Here is a 23,579-nt window from a genome sequence, read left to right as displayed (position 1 = left end):
ACCCAATAGCCTGCATACCAGAGACATCTGTGATTGTTCTATTACTTGAATAGTCCTGCAGTCCTTTTTTTTTTTTTTTTAATGTTTACAATTATCCAGTTTTAGAAGAGAGAGACTTTAACGCCATTGCCTGGTTACTTGTTTTATGCTGTAATCTAGTTTATTTTATGTAAAATGTATATTGAATGCTTTCCTTTTTTATACCTGCCTTAAATAATTTGGCAATCAGAATTAAAAAGGTTTTTTTTTTTTAATATATATAATGGCTTCTTGTCTGTCTCATGTTATTTCTAGCTGGCTGATAGTATTTCTAATTCCCAAAGAAAGGTTCCTTAATATTATGAATGTCCATTGCATAAGATACAGTACAGAAATACTGACTTTTCTTATATGACACCCAGGTTTAACAACCAAATAAGTGGATAGAATCCAGTGGATATATGTATCTTTATTGGGTATTTACTCAAATACAGAGTATAATATCACTACAAATTGATACATACAGGTTTCTGTGGTATGGAATGATATTCCAAAGATGTCAGGCTTGTGACGTGTGGACAGTAGGTAAAATGTGTGAAAACTTGACTTGTCATTAAATTGTTTTACTAGCATATGTTATGCCGAACATACGGAATTAACTGCTTTCTCACTGTTTTTCCTTTTCCTTGCTTCCCTTTTTCCCTCCCTTTCTCCCTCCTTCCCAGCAAGTACTTTCTGAGCACCTGCTTTATCCCAGGCACTGTACATGTGCTGGGATATAGCCATGAACAAAGCAGACAAAAATTCCTGTCCTCATAGAGTTTGCATTTTCTAGTAGGTGGGGTAAGCATAATAAAATATGTAAGTACTATGTGGAGTATGTTAGATGGTTGATAAATGCCCCGGAGAAAAATAAAGTCTGGGAGTGGGCATGAGGGATGTGTGGGTGTTTGTAACTATTGGGTTGGCCAAAAGGTTCATTCGGTTTTTTCCTGTAAGATGGCTCTAGTAAGTAGCGCTTAGTTGTCTTTAACTTCATTCGAAACAGTTTTGTTAGATTGTATTGTGACAGCTGTCATATTAGCGTGCATTAAAAAAAAACCTTATCAAACCTGGTGAATTTTTGTGTAGCCATTCTAATATTGAAGATGGAAGAAAAACAACAGTTTCGGCATATTATGCTTTATTATTTCAAGAAAGGTAAAAAACACAACTGAATCACAAAAAACGATTCGTGGAGAAGGTGCTGTGACTGATCGAACGTGTTAAAAGTAGTTTGCAAAGTTTCATGCTGGAGACTTCTCTTTGGGCAATGCTCCACGGTCAGGTAGACCAGTTGAAGTTGATAGCGATCAAATCGAGACATTAATTGAGAACAGTCAACATTATACCACCCAGGGTATAACCAACATACTCAAAACGTCCAAATCAAACGCTGAAAATCATTTGCACCAGCCTGGTTATGTTAATCGCTTTGATGTTTGGGTTCCACATTAAGTTAAGCGAGAAAAAAACCTTCTTGACTATTTCCGCACGCGATTCTCAAACGTAACGAAAATGTTCCGTTCTTAAAACAAATTGTGACGGACGATGAAAAGTGGATACTGTACAGTAACGTGGAACGGAAGAGATCGTGGGGCAAGCGAAATGAACCACCACCAACCACACCAGAGGCCGGTCTTCATCCAAAGACGGTGATGTTGTGTATTTGGTGGGATTGGAAGGGAGTTCTCTATTATGAGCTCCTTCCAGAAAACCAAACCATTAATTCCAACAAGCACTGCTCCCACTTAGACCAACAGAAAGCAGCACTTGATGAAACGCATCCAGAATTAGTCAACAGAAAATGCATAATCTTCTGCCAGGATAACTGAAGGCCACATGTTTCTTCGATGACCGGGCAAACACTGTTACAGCTTGGCTGGGAGGTTCTGATTCATCCCCCATATTCACCAGACATTGCACCTTTGTTTTTGTTTTTGTTTTTGCGGTACGCGGGCCTCTCACTGTTGTGGCCTCTCCCGTTGCGGAGCACAGGCTCCAGACGCGCAGGCTCAGTGGCCACGGCTCATGGGCCCAGCCGCTCCGCAGCATGTGGGATCTCCCCGGACCGGGGCATGAACCCGTGTCCCCTGCATCGGCAGGCGGACTCTCAACCACTGCGCCACCAGGGAAGCCCTGCACCTTTGGATTTCCATTTATTTCGATCTTTACAAAATTCTCTTAATGGGAAAAATTTCAATTCCCTGGAAGACTGTAAAAGGCACCTGGAAGAGTTCTTTGCTCAAAAAGGTAAAAAATTTTGGGAAGATGGAATTATGAAGTTGCCTGAAAAATGGCAGAAGATAGTGGAACAAAACGGTGAATATGTTGTTCAATAAAGTTCTTGGTGACAATTTATTTATTTTTACTTAAAAGCCGAAGGAACTTTTTGGCCAACCCAATACAGCTAGAGTGATCAGGAAAGGCCTCACTCACGGAGATGAGGAAGCAGTCATGCACATATCCGGTGGGGGGAACATTGCAGTGAGATGCAAAAGCAGAGCCAAAGCCCTAGAGTTGGGGTGTGTGTCATGTGTTTGGACTGGTTGATGCTTTATCCCAGCTGTAAGTTTTAATGATTTTACTATAACTACTAATAAGAGTTCTACCCCCTTGGTTTTTCCTAAGACGGTTCTTTAAGTTGACAGAATTTGTCTTGGTATAATTTGGTTAGTTTTCCTACTTGGGGGCCTTTGCTTCACAAGTGAATAGATAATTGCAATCAAAAATACTTCCTCTACTTTTGGAAGCCACCTGAAAGCGGCTTTTCTTATGACTTTTGTCCAACATTGTTTATGGTGTTAGCTACACGTCAGCGTATTTCACCTATTTTTCATCACTTTTTAAAGTTATCACACTTTTTCAGTTCTTAGACCATGTCTTGATGTGTCTTTGAAGACCTGATGTAATTTGTCTTATACCAGTTAAACAAGTATGTTTCCTCTGTTCAGAATACTGTTTAAAGTATGACATTTGGTTGCCTATGTGCTGCTCCAGTTCTAGAACTGACTAAACAATTCAGCGTCGAAACACAGGACCAGAACTAAGGTCAATTTACATCTTCACCAGCCATGTTATCACGTTCCTGGTGGTGGCTGGGGGATACTGTGGATTCCTGATGATTTTCCTGCCTTTAGTAATAAATATTTTAAAAAATCATAGGGAAGCCAATCTCGCCTGAGCTGCACAATGATTAGATATATGCTTATTACGCACCTAGATATATGCTTATTACGCACCAGGCTTTTAATTACTTCTAGTTAGGTGCCTAAATAGGTAGAGTATAAATATGGGCATCAGACCGTGCTTAACTCTGCTACTGTAGTAAACAGGAGTGCTGATAGATACAAAGAGATATATGACCGAAAGCAGAATGCAATTAGAATAGGCTCTCCCTCCAGGTTCTTACTGGAACATTATTCATGACTGGTTTCCATTAATCAATGAATGAAGTTTTGTTTCTTCCCCTTACTGTTACAGTGTTGTCTCTGCTGATGACAACATGAATTGCCAAAGGCCAGAGCTTGTTTATATTATGTGTGCCATTTCTCTGGCTGAGTACATAGTCAGTACTGAATGGTAAATTAAAGATTCCCAGAAGACAAGCCTACTTGGCTCCATTATATTACTATGATGAATCTGCCATTAATACGGTTCTAATTGTTTTACTTTTATAGACATAAAATCAGTCCCCTTAGTGACTAATAATAGGGTTTATTGATTTTACTAAACATTATTCATTCCAGGCCTGCTCATATCAGCTTGCCCTGAACATATGCAAAAAGCCTGCAGTGCTGACACAGTGCAAATTAACTTCATGGAGAAATGAGACTGAAGAGTTGTTTACAGCTGTGGTCCCAGCGAATACAGAATATTAAAAACAAGGTAATAGGCTCCGTGTATAGAACCGTTTGTTCCTAGATTAGGATCTCAGATGGCTTTTTCATGGAAACTTGCCATTGATGTTCAGCCCAGGTCATTAGCACTTACAGAATGAAAAGACTGGCCTTATATATTCACCCTGGCCTTGACCCTGATTTAGTGTGGTTTCAGCCCAAGGGTCTGAGAGTAACCAGAATGAATAGCTCTGATTGATAGAGGATAAAACAGCAGTTTAAATGATAATTACTGGTCATTTCATTCCCTCCCTGACTCTGAAAAAGAGACAAGACAGGCAAAGCCATTTATTACTGTTTTTTTGTCACTAACCACAGTCGTCCATCCCCTGCTTCCTGCAAAAGCTTGAGTCATAAATGTTGTTTGCTTTCAGTTAACTTTAGGAGAGAAAACAGAGTGAAACCCACTATTAGCAGTTCCTCCGTTGTGGTTTCTTTTTTATTTTTTAACAAAATCACTCTCTAAAGCAGGGGTTCCCAGCCTTGGCACCGTGGACATTTTGGACGGGAAAAGTCTGTGCTGGGCGATGGGAGTAGGGGGCTGTCCTGTTTATCGTATAGGATGTTGAACTACCTCTACCCACCAGTTGTCCCTAGCAGTTTCTAAGCACCCCCCCACCCCCACCCCCAGCCCAAGTTGTGACAGTCAGCTGGTCATGAAATTCAGATCTCCTGCCTAGCCCCTGGCCCACAGATAGACTGGTGCATTTTCTTGTTTTTTGTTGCTTTAGAAGATATAAAAGGCATCAGTGGTGCCTGGTGAACCCATGAAAATATAATGGGGGATGCTCATTTGACCAACATGGATGAAGTTGGACCAGATCTTTTTAAAGAGAGTTGGATGATCTAGATTTTAACCTAATAATTAATAGTTTTTATAGGTTGAAATTTCAGTCTAAAAACCACGTCTGAGGGCTGAATTTGACTCACAGCACATCAGTTAGCAAAATACACTTTACGTATGTTGTTAAAAATCCTCACACTAGCTCTCTAAAATACGTATTATTTTTTCCCCAGTGTGAAGACTTTCCAGTAGGTGCTGGGATTTTTTCCTTCCCACAGGTAGTGCCATTCGATTCATGTACAGGAATAAACTTTGGAAGCTTCTCAGATGCACTATACATTCCTGTGAAGATTTTTATTTTTTAACTTAGACATGTGAAAATAAAATGAAAGGAAACAGGACAGACCTGGAAATTGAGAGGAAATAAAGCTCTCCAGGGCCATCATGAATACAAGACACTGATGATGCCCATGAATGTGGGCCAGTTCAGAGTCCAAGTTTATGGTCTGGTCAGGTGTATGGCCCTGGCCCGTCTGTGGTCATTCTGACTCCTCATGGAATTTCAAGTAGGTGCATGCAGGTGGGACGAAACTCCTTGCCTGAGTTTATAGCAGAAATGGCTAATCATTGCGGCTCTCCAGCTATGTGTGGGTGAGACCTCACCATCTTTTCAGCTCAGCTCTCCGGGCAGCTACTGAAAGTGGATCAAAGTTAACATACAAAATAAAGCCAGTTTCACATCCCTCCAAGAAACTGAGCTCTTGAGGGATGGAATCAATGACCTTGTATCTTTCAAGGGCATCAGAAGCCCCTCATTTTCAAGCCAGGAGACTTAACATGGCACTATGCTTTCCGTTATTAGAAAACTTGAAAGTTATTTTATTTACCTTCAGTGTTTTAAAGCAACCATTATTCCTTTAGTCAGAAAAGTTGGGGCACCAGAATCATTACTTATTGACTCATCTTTCCACTGATTTATGGAGGTGCTCTTTTTGTTTTGTTTTGTTTTTAACTTTGTCATCACAGCTCTGCTTCCTCTCCTGCTCCGTCTTATAAGGATCCTTGATTAGATTGGGTCCACCAGATAATCCAGGATAATATGCTCATTTCAAGGTCAGGTCAGTGGATTAGCAATCTTAATTCCGTTTGCAATCTGCATTTCCCTTTGCCATGTAACTCAACATATTCATGGGTTCTAGGGATTAGGAAGTAGACCTCTGTGAGAGGTCATTGTTCTGCCTGCCATCCACCCAACACAAGTTCCTTTCTGCCTGGGTAGTAATCGGAACACAATAAATAATTACATAGGATTTACTGTGCACTAGACACTGTTCTTAAACACATCACATAAAACAATTCACTTAATACATGTAACGACCCAACTACTATTCCCCTTTAGAGTTGAGAAAACTGAGGCACAGAGGTAAAGTACTTTGTCTGAGTTCATGCCGCCATGTAAGTGATGGTCTGGCTTCATGACCACTGTGCTCTGCTGCTTCAGAAAAAGGATCCTAAACTCCCTAGGTAATTAACAAAAGCTAGCCAGCGTTTTCCTTTTCTGAGGTATGTATTACTTTCAGAGGGGCCAGTGAGGGAAACATAGCCTTTGTCTCTAGTTTTTATGAGACAAAGCCCTGTAGAGTCTTTCAGGAGCTGGGTGGCAACCCAGACCCGGAACCTGGAAGCCCGGAGGGGCCTCAGCACATTGCCGGCAGAAGTTGCCAAAATTTTTACTTTTTTTCTGGCTGTCGTGGTGGTCCTTGCCACCTTTAATCCTCTGCCACCTACACTGGATAATTAAAAGCTCAGAATTCAAGAGTGAGGCTTGGTGGGAATGGGTGCTTGGGTGTCCCGTTACCGGGAAAAGCTGATGCCTTTGTGATTCTGGAAGAGACCATCAGGGAGTCTGACAAAGGATCTCCAATTCAGACCTTTGATCAGCTCCAAATGATGTTATACTTACTGTCCCAGAGGGCTTCTGAAAAGATGAGAAAAGGAAGACCTTCAAACCACAGCTTTAAATTCATTTTCCATAACCAGATCCTTTTCTAGAGCATTTTATGTACACTGAAGTGGGAGGAGGGGATATGGGAAACATACTTAACATTTGCAGAATGTAAACATTTAAACTATACTGATTTCTTGTATTGGAATTACTTCTTTATTTATTTTTATTTTTTTGCGGTAGCGGGCCTCTCACTGCTGTGGCCTCTCCTGTTGCGGAGCACAGGCTCCAGACGCGCAGGCTCAGCGGCCATGGCTGACGGGCCCAACTGCTCCGCGGCATGTGGGATCTTCCCGGACTGGGGCACGAACCTGTGTCCCCTGCATTGGCAGGCGGACTCTCAACCACTGCACCACCAGGGAAGCCCTACTTCTTTATTTTAATGTAGTGGGAGCCTAAAAACACGAAATGGCCTAGATTTTTCTTGGCCTCAGCAGGCCTTTGTTCCAGATGGTATATGCTGGGGGCAGGATATGCTATTTGATTCAAAAATTCTTCCTAATAAGGGTGGCAGGGGGAAGGGGCTCAAGGCATCCTGGGCACCATGCAATCATTAAAGGAGTGTAGGTTGGACACAGAAGGTGGTCCCATCTCCCTATCACTCTCCAGGGAAGGTAGTCCAACCACCCACCCCCTCGTTCTAGATCAGATCCCGAATTTTGCGGGGTCTGTTTCTAGCCTGGTTATTGGCAGGTGGAAGAGGGGTGCAGTCCCCAGCCTAGCAGGGTTGACCTCTTGGCACGATCATGGAGAGGAGGGCATCTCTAGCAGGGTGGTTGTAGACCTGGATATTTGCAGCTGTGTGGAACAGAAACTGTGGCTCAGACTGCCTTAAACCACAAGGAAATGCGTTTTCTTCCATAACGTGAGGCAGAGAGCAGGGTGAGCTCCAGGCACAGCCTTCTGTGCCACTAGTTCTGCTTCTCTGCAACACTCTCTGCTTTGTCCTCTTTTTTTTTTTTTTTTTTTTTTTTTTTTTGCGGTACGCGGGCCTCTCACCGCGGCCATGGCTCACGGGCCCAGCCGCTCCGCGGCATGTGGGATCTTCCCGCACCGGGGCACGAACCCATGTTGCCTGCATCGGCAGGCGGACTCTCAACCACTGCGCCAACAGAGAAGCCCTGCTTTGTCCTCCTTTATCCCTCCTGTTATGGCCACGAGAGTTCCAGGAGCCCCGTCCAGGGGACAGGACTGAGTCTGCGTCTCTCTTAGGAGGGAAGAAACGTTTCTTGGACACCTCTGGAACATACCCCGTCACGTCTCCTTGGCCAGAACTGGGTCACATACTCACTCCTAAATCATCATGGACAAGAAGATGAGATTGTCAGGACCTTCTCAGGCTAAGAAGGGTGAGAACGGGCCCCTGGATCATGCAGGGGGACAGCGGGGGATCATGGCTTAGAACCAGTGTTCTGTGAAGGGAAACGAAGGCGGAGGCGAATGTTTTGTTGTCTGGGAATGAACCTTTCCTTGAGGCCAGTGGGATTTAGTAAATTCTCCTGGCGTCCTCTCCGGCTCTCCTGAGGTGCGGGTCTATACAGGACAGAGGGGTGGGGGGAGGCAGGCAGTTGTTTGCACTTAAGCAGAATTCAGAGGCACACTCAGTAGTAACTGATTCTCCCCTAGACAGTCTGGTGACGGGGCAGAATTAGGGTAGTGAGGCCCTCAGGTCATGGGCTACAATGAACATCCAGAAGGAGACAAAGGGATTCAGAAACCTGCTGAGTAGGGCTCTACTGGTGGGAAAAAAGATGCCTGTCGCCACTGCCACCCGTAACACACACACACGCGTGCGCGCGCGGAGTTATGTGCTCATTTAGCCCCCTGACAGAGGGCGACTCTTACCCTTTCAAGAACAAGGAAGATTCCTTGGGGAAGAGAAACCAAGCTGGAGCCTGGGGTCATTTGACTTAGGGTTACTGAAGACTTTAGGTTGAGAAAGAGCCTTCTCTGGTTCTGAAGAGAGTCTTGTGGTTGCTGGAAGGGCAGGAGTAGGTGTTAACTCCTAGGTAGCCCGGTACTGGGTGGGGCGTGATCCTCTTTGCCTCAACCCTGCTCTCCCCTGGCAGAGAGCAGAGCACTTGGTAAGGAAGAAGACAGAGGAGTGGCCCGAATTTCTTTCCCCTCCACCAACCCTCCCCGGGCTCCAGTGTACATAAGCTAACGTGCTTACCCTCGGAGGATGGACTCCCTCGCTTGATGAGGGATGGGCTGGGGCTCCACTAGCAGGTCTAGTGACTAAATGCCTTCCAAAGAAGGAATTTTGAAAGTGAACAGCATGGGAGGCAGAATTCATTCGGGAACCATGTGAGTGCCTCCTAACCTCCTAAGGGCCCGGTGTTTCCCGGGGGCTGAAAGCTCAGACCCCCGGGCTCACAGCCCTTCCAGTAGCGTGGCACGGCCCTGCCTTCTGTGCATCAGCTGGGTGTCTCTGCAGAGCTGGGCACAGCGGACCCCAGCAGATCTTTTGCTGACTGCAAAGATCTGATGCGCAGATGAGCACTCGCTTTGGGGACTCTGCAACCAAAGCTCGTAAACCTTCCCGTGTGATACGCTCAGCCTCAGAAATCCCCAGGTGCCTTTGCGTCTGCTGCCCACCCAGAAACCCCCACTGTCCCCTCGGTGATAAGATAAAGGGACAGACAATAAATGATGGATTTTATGATAGTAGTTGGGGAACCAGACCGTCTCCTGGTCCAGGCCCCCCACGCGGGGGCTGAAGCAGGATGAGTCCGGAGAGGTCCCCAGCAGGCAGCTCCAGGAGGCCCCCTGACGGCATGGCCAGATGTGCCCAGAGGTGGGGCATTTGGGTGACTCATTTCTGCCCCTTGCCTGGAGTCTGTTGGTTGTCTAGTCAGTGAGTGGCAGAATCGGAGGCAGAAAGTGCCCCCAGCCCAGGGGAGCCCTGATGCCTATTGGAGGCCAGCCAGTAAGTGGTTACTGTGTCGAGAGGCCTCGCGCTGTGGCAGAGCAGTTTCTGGAAACCCGGTGTGACAGTCTCTGGGCCCCGGAATGTTCCTGTGACTGACTCTGGCCGGTGAGGCGGGCTCAAGTCATGCAGGTGACCAAACAGCATCCCCAGGGTCAGCTCAAGGGACTTCCCTTTCATTGTCTGGTGGTGGAAACCGAGGAACTTGTGCGGAATACGAATGCGTCATCCTCCCAGAAGGCCACGTGTCTAACTTTGTCCCACTCCTTGCCAGCGGCTCCGAGGGCCTCTGAGGCTTCCTCTGAATGCTTGGCAGGCTCACCTGTGGACCTCTGCTTGCTCATGCTACCTTGCCTTAGTCAAGGACTTGTCAGCCATAAATAACACAAACCTGTTCAAGCTAACTGAAGCAATATAGGCAAATTTAATGTAGGGCAGAGAGGTCTTAAGGGAGCAGGGGTAGGAGGTGTGTACAGGCGTCAAGGGGGCTTGGGACACTGGGACCTGGGATGTCTTCAGGCACCTGGGCAGCCTCTCCCTTTCCCTCTCCTCCCGCCCCCAGTCTCTCTCTGTCTCTCATCACGACTTTTCTCTCTGCTCTTTCTTTCCCGTCTCATTGTTTCTCATGCTGCTCACTGGCTACCTGTGATTCTCCAAACACGTGGCTTGCCTTGCTGGCAGAACGATCTGGCATCTCTGTTCTAATTCCAGATTCCCAGGAGAGAGGATCAAAGTGGCCCAATTGGGTCCAGTGAGCCAGGAGGGTACTGCAGTTAGAATACACTGCCTTGCTGAGGGAACAGAGGCTGAGGGGTCAGGGGTGGGAACAGATCGCTAAGCTGGCTCCTGGGTGTGGCTTCTTCGGACCGGCCCTGTACCTCTACCATCTGAGCTCTGTGGCCAAGAACCATTCAACCCAGCTTAGTTACAAAGAGGGTTTATCGAAAGCTGACGAGTTAGTCTCATAATACCCAAGCATAGGAAGGGAACTGGCAGGTCACAGTGATGGTTTTTAGAAAGCCCCTAAATCTCTCTCCAGTGTCGCCTAATCTCTTACCTCTGCTTCTTTTGGTGCAGCTGTCCCATTCTCGTGCTTCTGTTGACAGACTGACTGTTTCCATCTCCTTATGGCTTTCCCTGCTCCTGTTACTAAATGTGACTCGGGACTGCTATGGACTTCACTGGCCCATTTTTCACCATAATTTAATGGATTCAGTCTTTCAGTTCCCACTCCAAATTCCTATGCCAGGCGCAATGGATTTCTGTCCCTGTCATGGCCAAATGTGGCTGGCCAGACTTGGGAGAGGTAGGGCAGAGTCATGTAGAACCCAGGACTGTTCTTTCCAGCTTTACTGTGGGTAAAGCAGATTCTCAAAGAAAGGAGGGGAGGTGATGGCAGCTCTGTCCTGACGTGACATCCACTCACTCAAGTGACAAATTATTTACTGAGCGCCTGTTTTAGCCTAAAAGCTGTTCTGGATGCTGGAGATAGAACAGTAAAGAAAAGAGATCGAATCCTGCCCTCACGGAGTTTACATTCTAGTGGGAGGACATGACCGTATACAAATACACAAATGAATATATCGCACGTCAGGTGCCGGTAAACGGTAAGTTGGGCAGCGAGAACGGGGAGGAGAAGAAATGTCTGTTTTTGTGGTATAATAAAAATAGAAGTTTTTTTGTTTTGTCCCAGTTCCTGGCACAGAGCTCCTAAAACCCTTGGAATTTCCTAAGTGATAGAAGTGTCTCGCTATTCATGAAGAGCCCCCTTTGACTATACCTGAATTTACACTCACGAGATGACTCTTGGCAGGTCCAAGTTAGCTTCAGGATGGGGGCTGCTCACCAGGGGACCCAACTGGGGGATTAGAGGGTTGGAATCTTTCGAGGGAAGAAGGACCAGAGATTACGTTCAATCACAGTGGCCAGTGATTTGATAAATCATGACTATGTAATAAATTTCAATTAAAAAACTCTTCAACAGGAGGCCCAGGGAGCCTCTGGGTGGGTGAACACTTCGCTGTGCCTGGAGAGGGATGGACCCTCTGGACCGTCCCCCGCCCCCCATATCTTGTTCTTTGCATCTCTTCCGTTTGGCTGTTCCTGAGTTCTGTTCTTTATGATAAAACTGTAATCAGAAGTATAATGCTTTGCCAAGTTCTGTGAGTCATTCTAGCAAATTATTGAACCCGCTCGTGGGGAGGAAGATTGCAGGAACTCCCAAATTTATAGTTGACTGGGCTTCTGCAGGTAGCGTGGGGACCCCATTTGTGGTCGGCATCTGATGTTGTGTGGGACTGAACCCTTAACCTGCTGGGTTTGCACTAACCCAGGGAGTGTCAGAATTGAATTGTAGGACCCAGCTGGTGTTGGAGAATTGTTGCTGGAAAATGACATGATTTTATACGGGAGTTTCAGGGAAGAGACACCTAAAGGAAACGAGGGAGCAAGTCTTGTAGTTGTCTGTAGAATAGTGTTTCATGTAGCGGGAAGAAGTACAAAGCTGCTGAGGTTGAATGTGCTTGGAAAATTTAAGGGAAAGCAAGGAGAACAGTGTGGCTAGAGCAGGGTGGTCAATCACGCGTGTATGGACCCAACCTTGCAGTGGTAGCCTCCTAGTACACAGCCAGGCAAGCTATCCCCTAGCCGTGGGACAGAAAACTCACAGATTTAAGACACACAAATCACACCGTTTATTGGAGCAATTTAAACCAAAGCATACTGTTAGAAGCAAGTGGAAGAAAATGGAGTGGATTGACATGCTTAGGCTGGGGTACAAGCAAAGGGAAGGGCCATGTCCCCTGAATTCTGTTACCAAATGTTCCTTTGTCCTGTTTCTCTCTGTGTTGCATCGGTCTCCCCCGCTGATGGTGTGGTTATGAGGACCACAGGTGAGGGTGAGGAAGACGATGCCTGGAGTCAGCACAGCTTTCTTTATTGGAGAGCCTGGTCAGGAGCTGTGGCGTTAGCCTGAGGAGCACTTAGGGGCTTTATTTGCATGTCCAGGACAGAGGGCAGGTGGGGCTTTGTACAGGTGTCACCAACAAGTGGCTAAAGTAGGACCTCACCGATACTGAGTGCTTTATGACCTCATGTATATTCATGAATATTCAGTGCTTCCTGTGCCTCTTGTATATTTAGCATGTCATGAATATTTATTATTTACTTGGTTCTTCCATTTCTTTCTATCTAGGTTCACATATATGCTCTACTTGCTTTATCTAACATATCTCCCAGGGAAATAATTTAATTATCTATGCTTAACACATCTAATGATTTGCATCCATCTCATTTGATTTCTTGTCTTCTGTCACAGAACTGAATATTTTCAGTGTGGCAAATGCACATCCCGTGAAGGCCAAGAGATGGCTGTGTGTGTTTGGGTGGGGAGGAGGCTTACTATTACCGTCTTATAAGCTATTGTAAGGACGTGATTTTTACTCTGAAGAGGATGGAGGAGCTGTCTGTTTAGATGAGCTTACAACTTCATCACGTGCACGGAAGATTTTAAGAAAGGCAGGAGGTAGGAAACATTATAGAAGCAGGGATCAGCAGACTCCTTGTAGATGAGTGTAGTATAAAAGTGCTGAGGGCTTCCCTGGTGGCGCAGTGGTTGAGAGTCCGCCTGCCGATGCAGGGGACACGGGTTCATGCCCTGGTCCGGGAAGATCCCACATGCCGCGGAGCGGCTGGGCCCGTGAGCCATGGCCACTGAGCCTGCACGTCCGGAGCCTGTGCTCTGCAACGGGAGAGGCCACAACAGTGAGAGGCCCAAGTACCGCAAAAAAAAAAAAAAAAAAAAAAAACGTGCTGAGAATCGGGTTATTGGAGGGTGGGGTGGATCATAGATATTAATTTTACTTGTTTGTCTACCAGCTGTTTCAATCTTGTCATGGTGGCAAGGGGACAAGAGCATACAGGATAAGACAGTCACCCCAGGATGCAAAGGGAGGTGCTGGGCACAGAGTGGACAGGAATTGTCCTAGAGACCAGATACAGCCAAGCTCTAGACGGAAGTTGAATGGGACAAGTTTGCAAGGTAGGAGATAAAGTAGTACCTTTAGGATTGAGAGGCATTGCTGCTTTTAACTCATCATTCAGTCTTTGCCATAAGCTTGACTTAACTCCCTAAGATGTCCTACTCCAGTTATTCTTTATATATTTCCTTCTGCCTGTTTGAATGAATTTTGGGTGACATATAATGCACTTTAATTACACCATTTCTGTGATTTGGGTTAGCTGGGGCAGAATACTCATCTATTTACCACTTGGATAAAAATATTGCAGTGTTTGTTCATAAAGCAAAAGGGTATAGCAGTTTCAACTGGTATATAATCCTAAAAAGTCAATTTTAGCTCTACTGAGAAAGTCATTTAAAAATGTTTTTGTGGAATATCATTGGTTTCACTTTTTAAGGAGTCTGTCTTGCTGAAAAGAATTTGGAGATTATTCCTTTTTCATGTTCCTGTAATGCAGAATGTTGTTTATTTGTAAATTGCAGAATGTTTCTTAAACATATATTATAAAACTTATGAAATTACTGTAGTATACGATTAATATTTTTGAAAAGTAAGATTAATACCTGAAAGCGTAAAAGTAATTTCATCTTTATTTGTAGTCAAACATTGCTTGACCAGCAAACATGCTATGTTATTGCCTTAAATATACCTCGACTCACTGGTTGGCTGTATGGAAAAAAATAGCCTGGAATCCAACAAAACTTTTTTTTTTTGGTGGTACGCGGGCCTCTCACTGCTGGGGCCTCTCCCGCTGCAGAGCACAGGCTCCGGACGCGCAGGCCCATGGGCCATGGCTCACGAGCCCAGCTGCTCCGCGGCACGTGGGATCCTCCCAGACTGGGACATGAACCCGTATCCCCTGCATCGGCAGGCGGACTCTCAACCACTGTGCCACCAGGGAAGCCCCCAACATAACTTTTTATAACAAAATAAGTTCCAGAAGGATCAAACATTTAGTGAAAGTATCATGATACTAGAAGAAAACATGGATAATTTAGTTATATGCTCAGAGTGGGAGTGATGCTTCTGTATATATCATCAAATTCAGAAGCCATAAAAGGAAAGGTTGATAGTTTGATTACATTAAAAAATTTAAGTTGCATTTGGGGAATAACATCATTAATAAAGGCAAATAACAAAAAAGAGACTGGGGGAAATATTTGCAATATGTAATACCTCAGGAAAAGGGCCAATTCTTTTTAGGGTCCTATAGCACTTATCTTGATTTTGTTTTATTTTATTTTTTAAATTTACGTTTTGTTTTATATTGGAGTATAGTTGATTTACAATGTTGTGTTAGTTTCAGGTGTACAGCAAAGTGATTCAGTTATACATATACATGGATACATTCTTTTCAGACTCTTTTCCCATAGAGGTTATTACAGAATATTGAGTAAAGTTCCCTGTGCTGTACAGTAGGTCCTTGTTGATTGTCTATTTTATATATAAAAGGACCAATTTTTATACTCAGATTATTTTTAAAAGCATTGAGCCAGCAACCTCATAGAAAAGGTGGACAAAGGGTATGAACAACTAGTTGACAGAAAAGGAACACAATGACTAATAGAAATACCGGAAGATGGTCCAATGGCACGTTACAGGGACAATGGATTCTTTTTTACTATTAGTACAGCAAAGGTTAAATGTTGGTGAAGGTGTGGGTCAGAGTTCCTATACTGTAGTGAGAAATGTTGTCAGGGGCAAATTTGGCACTAGTTGTCAAAAATGTAAATGCACATAGTAATTTCCTTTTGGGGAATTTAGCCTACAGCTATTCTCACTCAATTGCACAAAGACAGACGTGTTCACGGCATCGTTTTAAGCAACCAAGAACTACTTACACATCCATCAACATGTTCTGGTAACGGTAGAGCCACCATCAGTTCCCTGGGAAAGGATGAAGTAAGTCTGTGTATTCACATGCTGTCATAGGCACAGCGTGTCGTTAAATGGATTTGCCGGATGTTACATATAGGGTGTGGGAGTACAATCTCTTCTGTAAATAAATGAGTACGTATTTATATACGTGTGTGCCGTATGTTTGTGTGTATGTATATGTGCATATTTGTGCAGTGTATTTGCATTTGGATAGAAAACCTGGAAAGCAAGCCTCTCACGTCGTTAACAGTGGTCACCTGTGATGAATGGGAAGTGGGGTGAAGGGGCCTAGAGGAGGAAGGACTGTATTTTTAATTAATGTAATTGTGAACTGCGACTTTTTTAAATGATGGACATGAATCACTTTAAAAATAAGCTGTCATTTCTCTCACCGAGAATTTGTGGCATGGTATCTGTCTCTATCTCTGTCCTATCTCCATTTCTCTTGCCTCTCTTCACTGTCTCTACTTGACTCATCTCTGTTTAGTTAATTTAATATATATAACTTTAAGGGAGAATGTTTATTAGCTAGTTATAAAGTATTTCACAGTGATGTTAACTGCTTTGAAATTTATTGTACAAATTTTGTCCTTATTTATTTGTGTATAATAGTTTATTTTAGCATAACATGTGCATCCTCTTACATGTTTAATGAGGAGAGTGCTCAAACAAATAAATGTCTTTATTAATGATAAGGTCAAGTACCCTCTTATGGTACTTAATATTTCAGAGTTAAAAATAGAACATATCAATTGTGATATAAAGCTCTTTAAATAGAGGTTTTATCTCATTTTGAAATAAGAGTTTCATCATTTTAAGAAACCCAGTTGTGATAGGCATTTAGGAGTTAAACAATGGACTCCTCGGCATTATGGCTGCCATTTTTGAAAGGTAGCCTAGAACCCTCGGAGACGAAGGACATACAGTGGCTTACGTGTTTAGCAAGAAATGAGTTTAGTGAGGAGTTAAGATTAATTAATCCCCAGAGGAACAGAAAGGTTTCCTTTTTTTTTTTTTTCCCCCCTGCTTAGCATCTAGTACCTGGTACCTTAGCAGTACCTGATGGAACCAGAAGCTACAAGAAGGCTTAGAATAGCTCTTAAAGCAAAGTAATCATGTCATCTTTCCATCTCATATACTCGTACATGTCTATGTCAATAGAGGTAAGCTTGCATTTTTAAAATTTTGCATTTGCCTGGAAAGTCTTTGCCTGTCCTTTCGTTTCAAGCTTTCTAAATCATTTGTTTTAGATGTATCTCTTTTATGCAGAATAGAGATTAGTTTCTCTATGAAATCCAAAATGAAAATCTCTTTCTTTTAGTAGTTAACTTTAGCCCATTTTTTTTATGGCTATGAATGATATGTTTGTTTCTCTTCTGTCATATTATTTTATGTTTTCCCTTTGTTTATTTTAACATGGTGATTTACTTTTGATATTTGAGAATGTTTGTATTTTTGACAAATATTTTGTATTTTTGTATAAATATTTTATCTAACTCTCTTGGATTATATAAAGCCATAGTCACCTCATACAAAGGCTACTTTATACAGTACAAAGGTATAATCCCAATTACAGTCCCCAGTAAAAAATTAGCTTATGTTCTCTCCTTTCTCTATATAGTCTCCCTGTCTCAACTGTAGTGTTGTCTTTTTTGTTGTCACTTTTGTGTGCTAATTATGTTTTCACTTCCACCCTTTGTTTTGTCAGTATTATAATATATTCTTTTGTCCTCACCTATTTTCTACCTCCTATGTTCTTCTATCAATTTTTATTTTATGATTTTTTAAAAAACATGTTACATAAAAACATTTTTCATACTTAAAAAATTGTAAATGACTGGGTCCTTAAATATCCAGAGGATTATTTTTTTCATCTTAAAATTCCCATGGCTTTAATTAGAGTATGTCTCAATGTTGGTTGTTCTGTTTTAACTTTTCGTAATACATGATATGCCTTTTGAATGTGTAGATACAAGTCTTCATTTATTTCAGGAAAGTTTTGTTACCGATCATTTAAGAATCCTTGCTCTGTTTTATTTTCCCTTCTGGAGGATTCCAATTATGTATATGTTGGATATCCTTTGACTTATGTATCTATTAGATAAAATTTATCTTTTATAATTATTATTGTCTCTCTAATTAAGATTTTTTACTTTATTTCTATTTCATTTTATTAGCTTATTTCTATATTTAATATTCCTTTTTGGTTTTCCACAGTTTCTATTTTCCCCTTTGCTCCTTACATTTAAGAAAAGAAAAACTCGGTTCTCTAACTTCTTTTCCTTGTATTTTTTTCCCAGAGTTCTGCCAGCACCTGTTTTACCCTCCCTCCTCTGCTCTGCATTCTTGCATTTTTATTTTGTGGTCTTCCTTTATGGAGATAATTGTTTCATTTTTTTTTAATATCATGGTAAAATTTGTGATTATAAGCTCATCTACTCTATGGCAGTATTTTTCTGAGTGTATTTTTAAGCTGTTGCTAAGCTTTGATGCTTTCAAAAAATTCTTTAAAAAAATATTGTGGTAATTATGCTATGCATGATTGATTGGGTTTGATTTTCCTGGACCATCTATTTATAGGATGGTTTGTTAGGGGTGGGGATAAGGACAAGATGAAATTCTAGGCTTTGTCACTCAAGATGCTTTCCTTTGCTGCCTGAGGGACATTGTGCTTCAATATGGTATCTCTGTGCTGTGCAGTCATGCTTCCTTTGCTTCTCTGACCTAATAGCATGATCTTAGCTCTGTTTCATCTCTGCTGTTCCAGAGTGACATGCTCTTTAATCTTTCACTTAGAGTATCCCTTTCATTCTAAGAGTATTTGTACTTATACTTGTTGGGACCTGCAGCCCTCTTGAATCCCTTCAAGCCTTCCCAGGCTGCTCTCTGCTGCTTCCAGGACAGCTTCTTCTTTTTTTTTTAACATCTTTGTTGGAGTATAATTGCTTTACAGTGGTGTGTTAGTTTCTGCTTTATAACAGAGTGAATCAGCTATACATATACATATATCCCCATACCTCTACCCTCTTGCGTCTCTCTCCCACCCTCCCTAGCCCACCCCTCTAGGTGGTCACAAAGCACCGAGCTGATCTCCCTGTGCTATGCGGCTGCCTCCCACTAGCTATCTGTTTTACATTTGGTAGTGTATATATGTCCATGCCACTCTCTCACTTCAGGACAGCTTCTTTTGGGGATCTGCTTGATCTCAGCTGTCTGAGACAGCATTATTAATAATAATAATAACAATACATTTGTAGTGTTCTTGGTATCCAAGTGTTACACAAAATTTTTTTTTGCATGGTCCTGGCTGTTCAGAACAGTTTCCAGGAAGAAAAGAGAAATCCTGAGTCAAACTGTCTCATTGTTTATACCAGAAATCCTTATTCTCATGTTTTAAACATTTTTATTTCTGTTATATAATTTTTTCATTGCACAAATCATATATAACTAAATGATTATTTTAAGAATTAATTTAAGCAAAAAGGAATAATAAAAGAAATAAAAGTCTCCCCTCTTAGTCCTCCCCCCAACTCCTAAAGAATAACCATTTCTCATTGGTTGGTGCATATCCTTCCAGATGTTTCTCTGTGTGTGTATATGAAGTTTATATTACATATTTTGAAATTTGTATCTGTAATCTTGTCCTTTTTAATACTCAGGTTTTTTCTGCTTTCAGTTCCCTTACCCCATCCTACCATTAACTTTGTTTTTATTCAACAGCTACAGAACTTGCTGATAAATTGATTTAGGAATTATTGGTCTTGAAATACAGCAGTTCCTTCTATCTTCAAGGGCAAAATGTTCAGTAAAAGTTGAACATGATGATTGTGGCGATTCTTCCATTTCTTTTATCTGAGCTTTCATGTTAACCCTTCTTTTTTCCAAAATCCAAACACAAGAACTGAAGTTATCTTCCCTCCCCCCATCTCCCTTTCTTTCTCTCTCCATCTTTCTTTTTTATTCCTAGCAGATTCTAAGATCCTGTCTTGCAAACACAGGATAAAACCTCTTTCTGTGAAGACTGTTTTGGAGCAATACTCTTTTTTTTTTCTTTTGCTAAAATTGTCTTTTTTCCCCTCTGATGCGTAGTTAACTAAACTTTTTAATTGTGAGAATTATTTTAATTTAAATATTCAAACTTACATTTCTGAGGTGAACTTTATGAAATACTTTGTTTTGAGCAGTCACTTCAATGTTTAAACAATTTCTCTTTCTAATCGTAGCAATGAAAAAAGTTGCCTTATTATGTATAATTTTTTCTCGTTAGTAGTCACATATAGTCCTCCATGATATAAGAAGATGAAAGAACGTTTTTATTTTTGGCCGTCTATGTCTTCATGCTGAGTCCTTAAATTAGACTCACTGCACAGCCTTAGCTCAGAACACTCATTTTCTTGTGCCAAATAAAGAAGGGCTGCCATCACTCTTGTGGCCACTGTGTGAGTCATCTGATTGAAAGCTTGGTCCTTGACAATCTATCATCTGGACAAAATAGTCATTTGGCACAGTTTAGATTTTCAGAGTTTATTCACAACAAAGATAACGAATAGCTGCATAAGGGGAATTCTGCACAAACAAAATTGCTTGGAAAGAAAAACAACAACAGACTTGGAAGGAAAAGAAAACCTAAAATTGTACTTATCTGTGAGATGCAGATACTTCTCACAGTGTTGGTTACCTCAGAAAGATATTCTTGTTTCCATGTTATCAGCTAGGCTCCGGGGATGCATGGATCCTCCTGAAATAGCAGGCAGCATTTTGCGTGACATGGTCACATAGACGTTTTTCTGGAGGGAAAGATCTTTAGTTTTAACTAGATCCCAAAGATAGAAATGAATGAAATTTAAGAAGTATTACTAGAAACACTCATAGTTCACTACCACTTCGTTTCTGAGTGTTGTGGTCATTTGTTGTTTCTTTTTGTTGCTGTTGTTGTTGTTGTTGTTGTTTTGCGGTACGCGGGCCTCTCACTGTTGTGGCCTCTCCCGTTGCGGGGCACAGGCTCCGGACGCGCAGGCTCAGCGGCCATGGCTCACGGGCCCAGCCGCTCCGCGGCATGTGGGATCTTCCCGGACCGGGGCACGAACCCGTGTCCCCTGCATCGGCAGGCGGACTCTCAACCACTGCGCCACCAGGGAAGCCCCATTTGTTGTTTCTGCCTGGCATCCATCTCCCCGCCTTTGGTCACTTCACCTCAGTGTTCCTTTGGGGGACTCGCTCTCCAGGTGGAGCCCGGGGCTCGGGTGTGGCTGATGAGCATATCCTGCCCTCCTGGCCACAGTGCTTGGTTGAGGAGTGAGCAAGTGACTCACTGTGAAATTTACGTCTGACAATTTGCTGGACCTACTGGGACAGAAGCACTTTCTTTTCAGTGGTGTTGCTGAAGAGATAGAATATAAATCTGAGTCTAACGGGGGCCTCCGTGTGGTGAGGGTTTTCCTGAAAGTGCGGCTAACGTGAAATAAAGTTGAGCCAGGGGATGGAGGGAAACAGTTGTGATACCTTTTTGAGCCCCTGAATCTAGTGGTGTCTAAAGCAGCCTTCTTGTGTACTTCTTCATTTATCTGAACCCATGAACACCCGTTCCCCACTCCTTTGTTTGTTTACATAAATCCGTTTGAGCTGCGATTTCGTTACCTAGGTGACAGCCTTGGCTGACATCTCTGCTCTATGGATATGTGTGGTTTTGGAGTATGTGAGAGAATGGTCTCTGTACAATTTGGTCTGCATAGCAATAAACCGAGCATCATTTAAAAAATGGAAGGGACAGTTTTGCATATTTAAGTCTGGTGACATAAGATACTTTTTTAAGGGCTAAGAAGGCAAATAACTCTTTGTTTTTCTAACAGGTATTATAGTTTATATTATGTTCTTGGCCTACCAAGTTTTGCTCCTGAAAAAAAACTAATAATAATAATGCCTTCCTGCTGAAAATGACTCTCATGTGCATTGAGCTTTGTCTGATATTTGAACTGGGCATCGGGAATGCCCTCGTGGTACCCTGGGACCCAAAGAGGAGAGCAGAAGAAACGAGACAACCTGGAGGGCACCCAACTGGGGCCTCAGGACTTTTCCTGTTTCTTCCATTTGGCAATAAGTAAGAAAGAGTGCTTGCTCTCTTTAACTCAGTGAAGTAAGGAGAGAGAGCATTTTGAAAAATCTGCTCGTAGTTTGAACAAAGTGGGTTCTCTTATCTAAGGTTCAGACACAACAAAGATAAAGATAAAAAAATACTTTCATACACTCAAGTACTTTTTCAGGTTTTGGAAAAAATCAATACCATATTCACATTAATGTTTACTTGTGTAAAATATTGACTGTAGCTCCCTGCCTTTTAGTCCTTATGTAAAAACGCCCGTCTTAATCGTCAGACGGGTTCTAATTGTTTCCCCTCCCCTCTCATGGAAAGAGTAACAGAGGACGGCTAAAAGCATTACTATATAGTTATTTTATAACTGGCACTAACAAATTTCGCCAATTACAGAGTCCATTCTGTAAGCAATGAATGTGAGTCTCCCAATTAATCTAGTGCACCTCCAGGCAAGGTCTAAATCAGCTGGATACAGCGAAAGCAATTTGCACACAGCTAAAAGCAAATTGGAAAATAAGTGTTCCACGCTGCTGCCTATCTTTCGAAGCCAAAGACGCAATCAGCATTCTGGCAGCAGCCCTCTGTCATGTTATTTGCAGCTATCAATTTTAATTATAACAATTATTGATTAGTTAGGAAGGTGAATAATCTGAAGCTCAAATAGATGACTCTGCCACTTGGGGTCTCCTTCCTGCCCCTCACAAGGAGGTGTTAGTACTGAGTCCGACGTAAAGATTCCACCTGGATGTCTGGACTGGTCCCTCCGCCTCCCACCACACACACAGTCTGAATTTTGCAATTTGGCTCAAGGACTGATCTGACCTGAAATAAAGCTGGGTCAGCATCTTACTTCTAATCAGAAAATTCAGAGACAATTATAGAAAAGATACCTTGATTTTGAAGATTTGGAATTCATTAAACTATGTTTTGTTCAGTTGGGTGAAGAAGTGAGAAAAGAAATTCTGTAGGAAGAAAAATAGAACCACAAGAAAGAAAAGAAAAATGATCACTGTATCCTCAGACGGAGCAAACAAGACAGTGTGGTTTAGTGAAAGAAAAAAAGAAAGGAATTTGGGATCAAAAGGCATGAAAGAACTTTTCTTTTAAGCTCATCACACCACACTTGTTAACTTTGTGATCTTGTGGAAGTCAAATAACATCGCAGAACCCTTGTCTCCTAATCTGTGAAATAGGGATGAGAATAACACAGTGAGAATAACACTTTCTTCATTAGGTAGTTTTAGTTTTTAGGTGGAAAAGGTTAGGAGCCGGGAGGCAACTAAGTGATTCAGTCTATCAGGAAGGTTCTGTGAGATGGTTACAAATGTTACATTGAGCACTCCCCCACAAGTTCTATCATATTTGTTGAATTAACCAGATTCTTCTCTACTCAATTTTCTCCTGTCAGATTCTGCATGAAGGAAGCCCCAGAGAGGTAAGCAGATATAGAGGTGATAGATATGAACATAAATAAATTCAGCTCTCAGTTTATAAAATAGATGCATGCTGGCAGATTTGGCTATAAAGTGAATTTCTGCAAAGCAAATCCCATTTCCCTATTGATGTCTATTATAAAATCAAATATATATCCGTGGAAAAGCATTTCCCAAGATACTAAGTCAAAAATTGTCACAGGACAGCAGTAGTTACTTTGAAGTAAGTATGTTCAGAATTTTGAAGTGTTTGGCATGATTTTCCCAACTCTGGGATTCATCCTGGAACCTATCTTTGCAGAAGAGTTTGGTTAATAACTAAAAGAAATCAACAGCTCTTGGTACTAAGCTGCCCTCCTCCTCTGGTCTAGATGCTTACATAGTCTCTGGACCCGGGTTATAATGATATGTGCTGCTAATAGATGGTGTAGCTTAGCATGCAAAGCAGTACCGTCCCTTAAATTTTGGAGGAGGTAATAAGTCGATGGATTCTGTGTTTTATCACTTTCTTAATCTAAAACTT

The sequence above is a fragment of the Pseudorca crassidens genome, chromosome 3, assembly GCF_039906515.1.
Source record: "Pseudorca crassidens isolate mPseCra1 chromosome 3, mPseCra1.hap1, whole genome shotgun sequence".
NCBI classification, from domain to species: Eukaryota; Metazoa; Chordata; class Mammalia; order Artiodactyla; family Delphinidae; genus Pseudorca; species Pseudorca crassidens.
The sequence above is the reverse complement of the archived record's forward strand: the minus strand, read 5'-3'. Positions refer to the sequence as shown.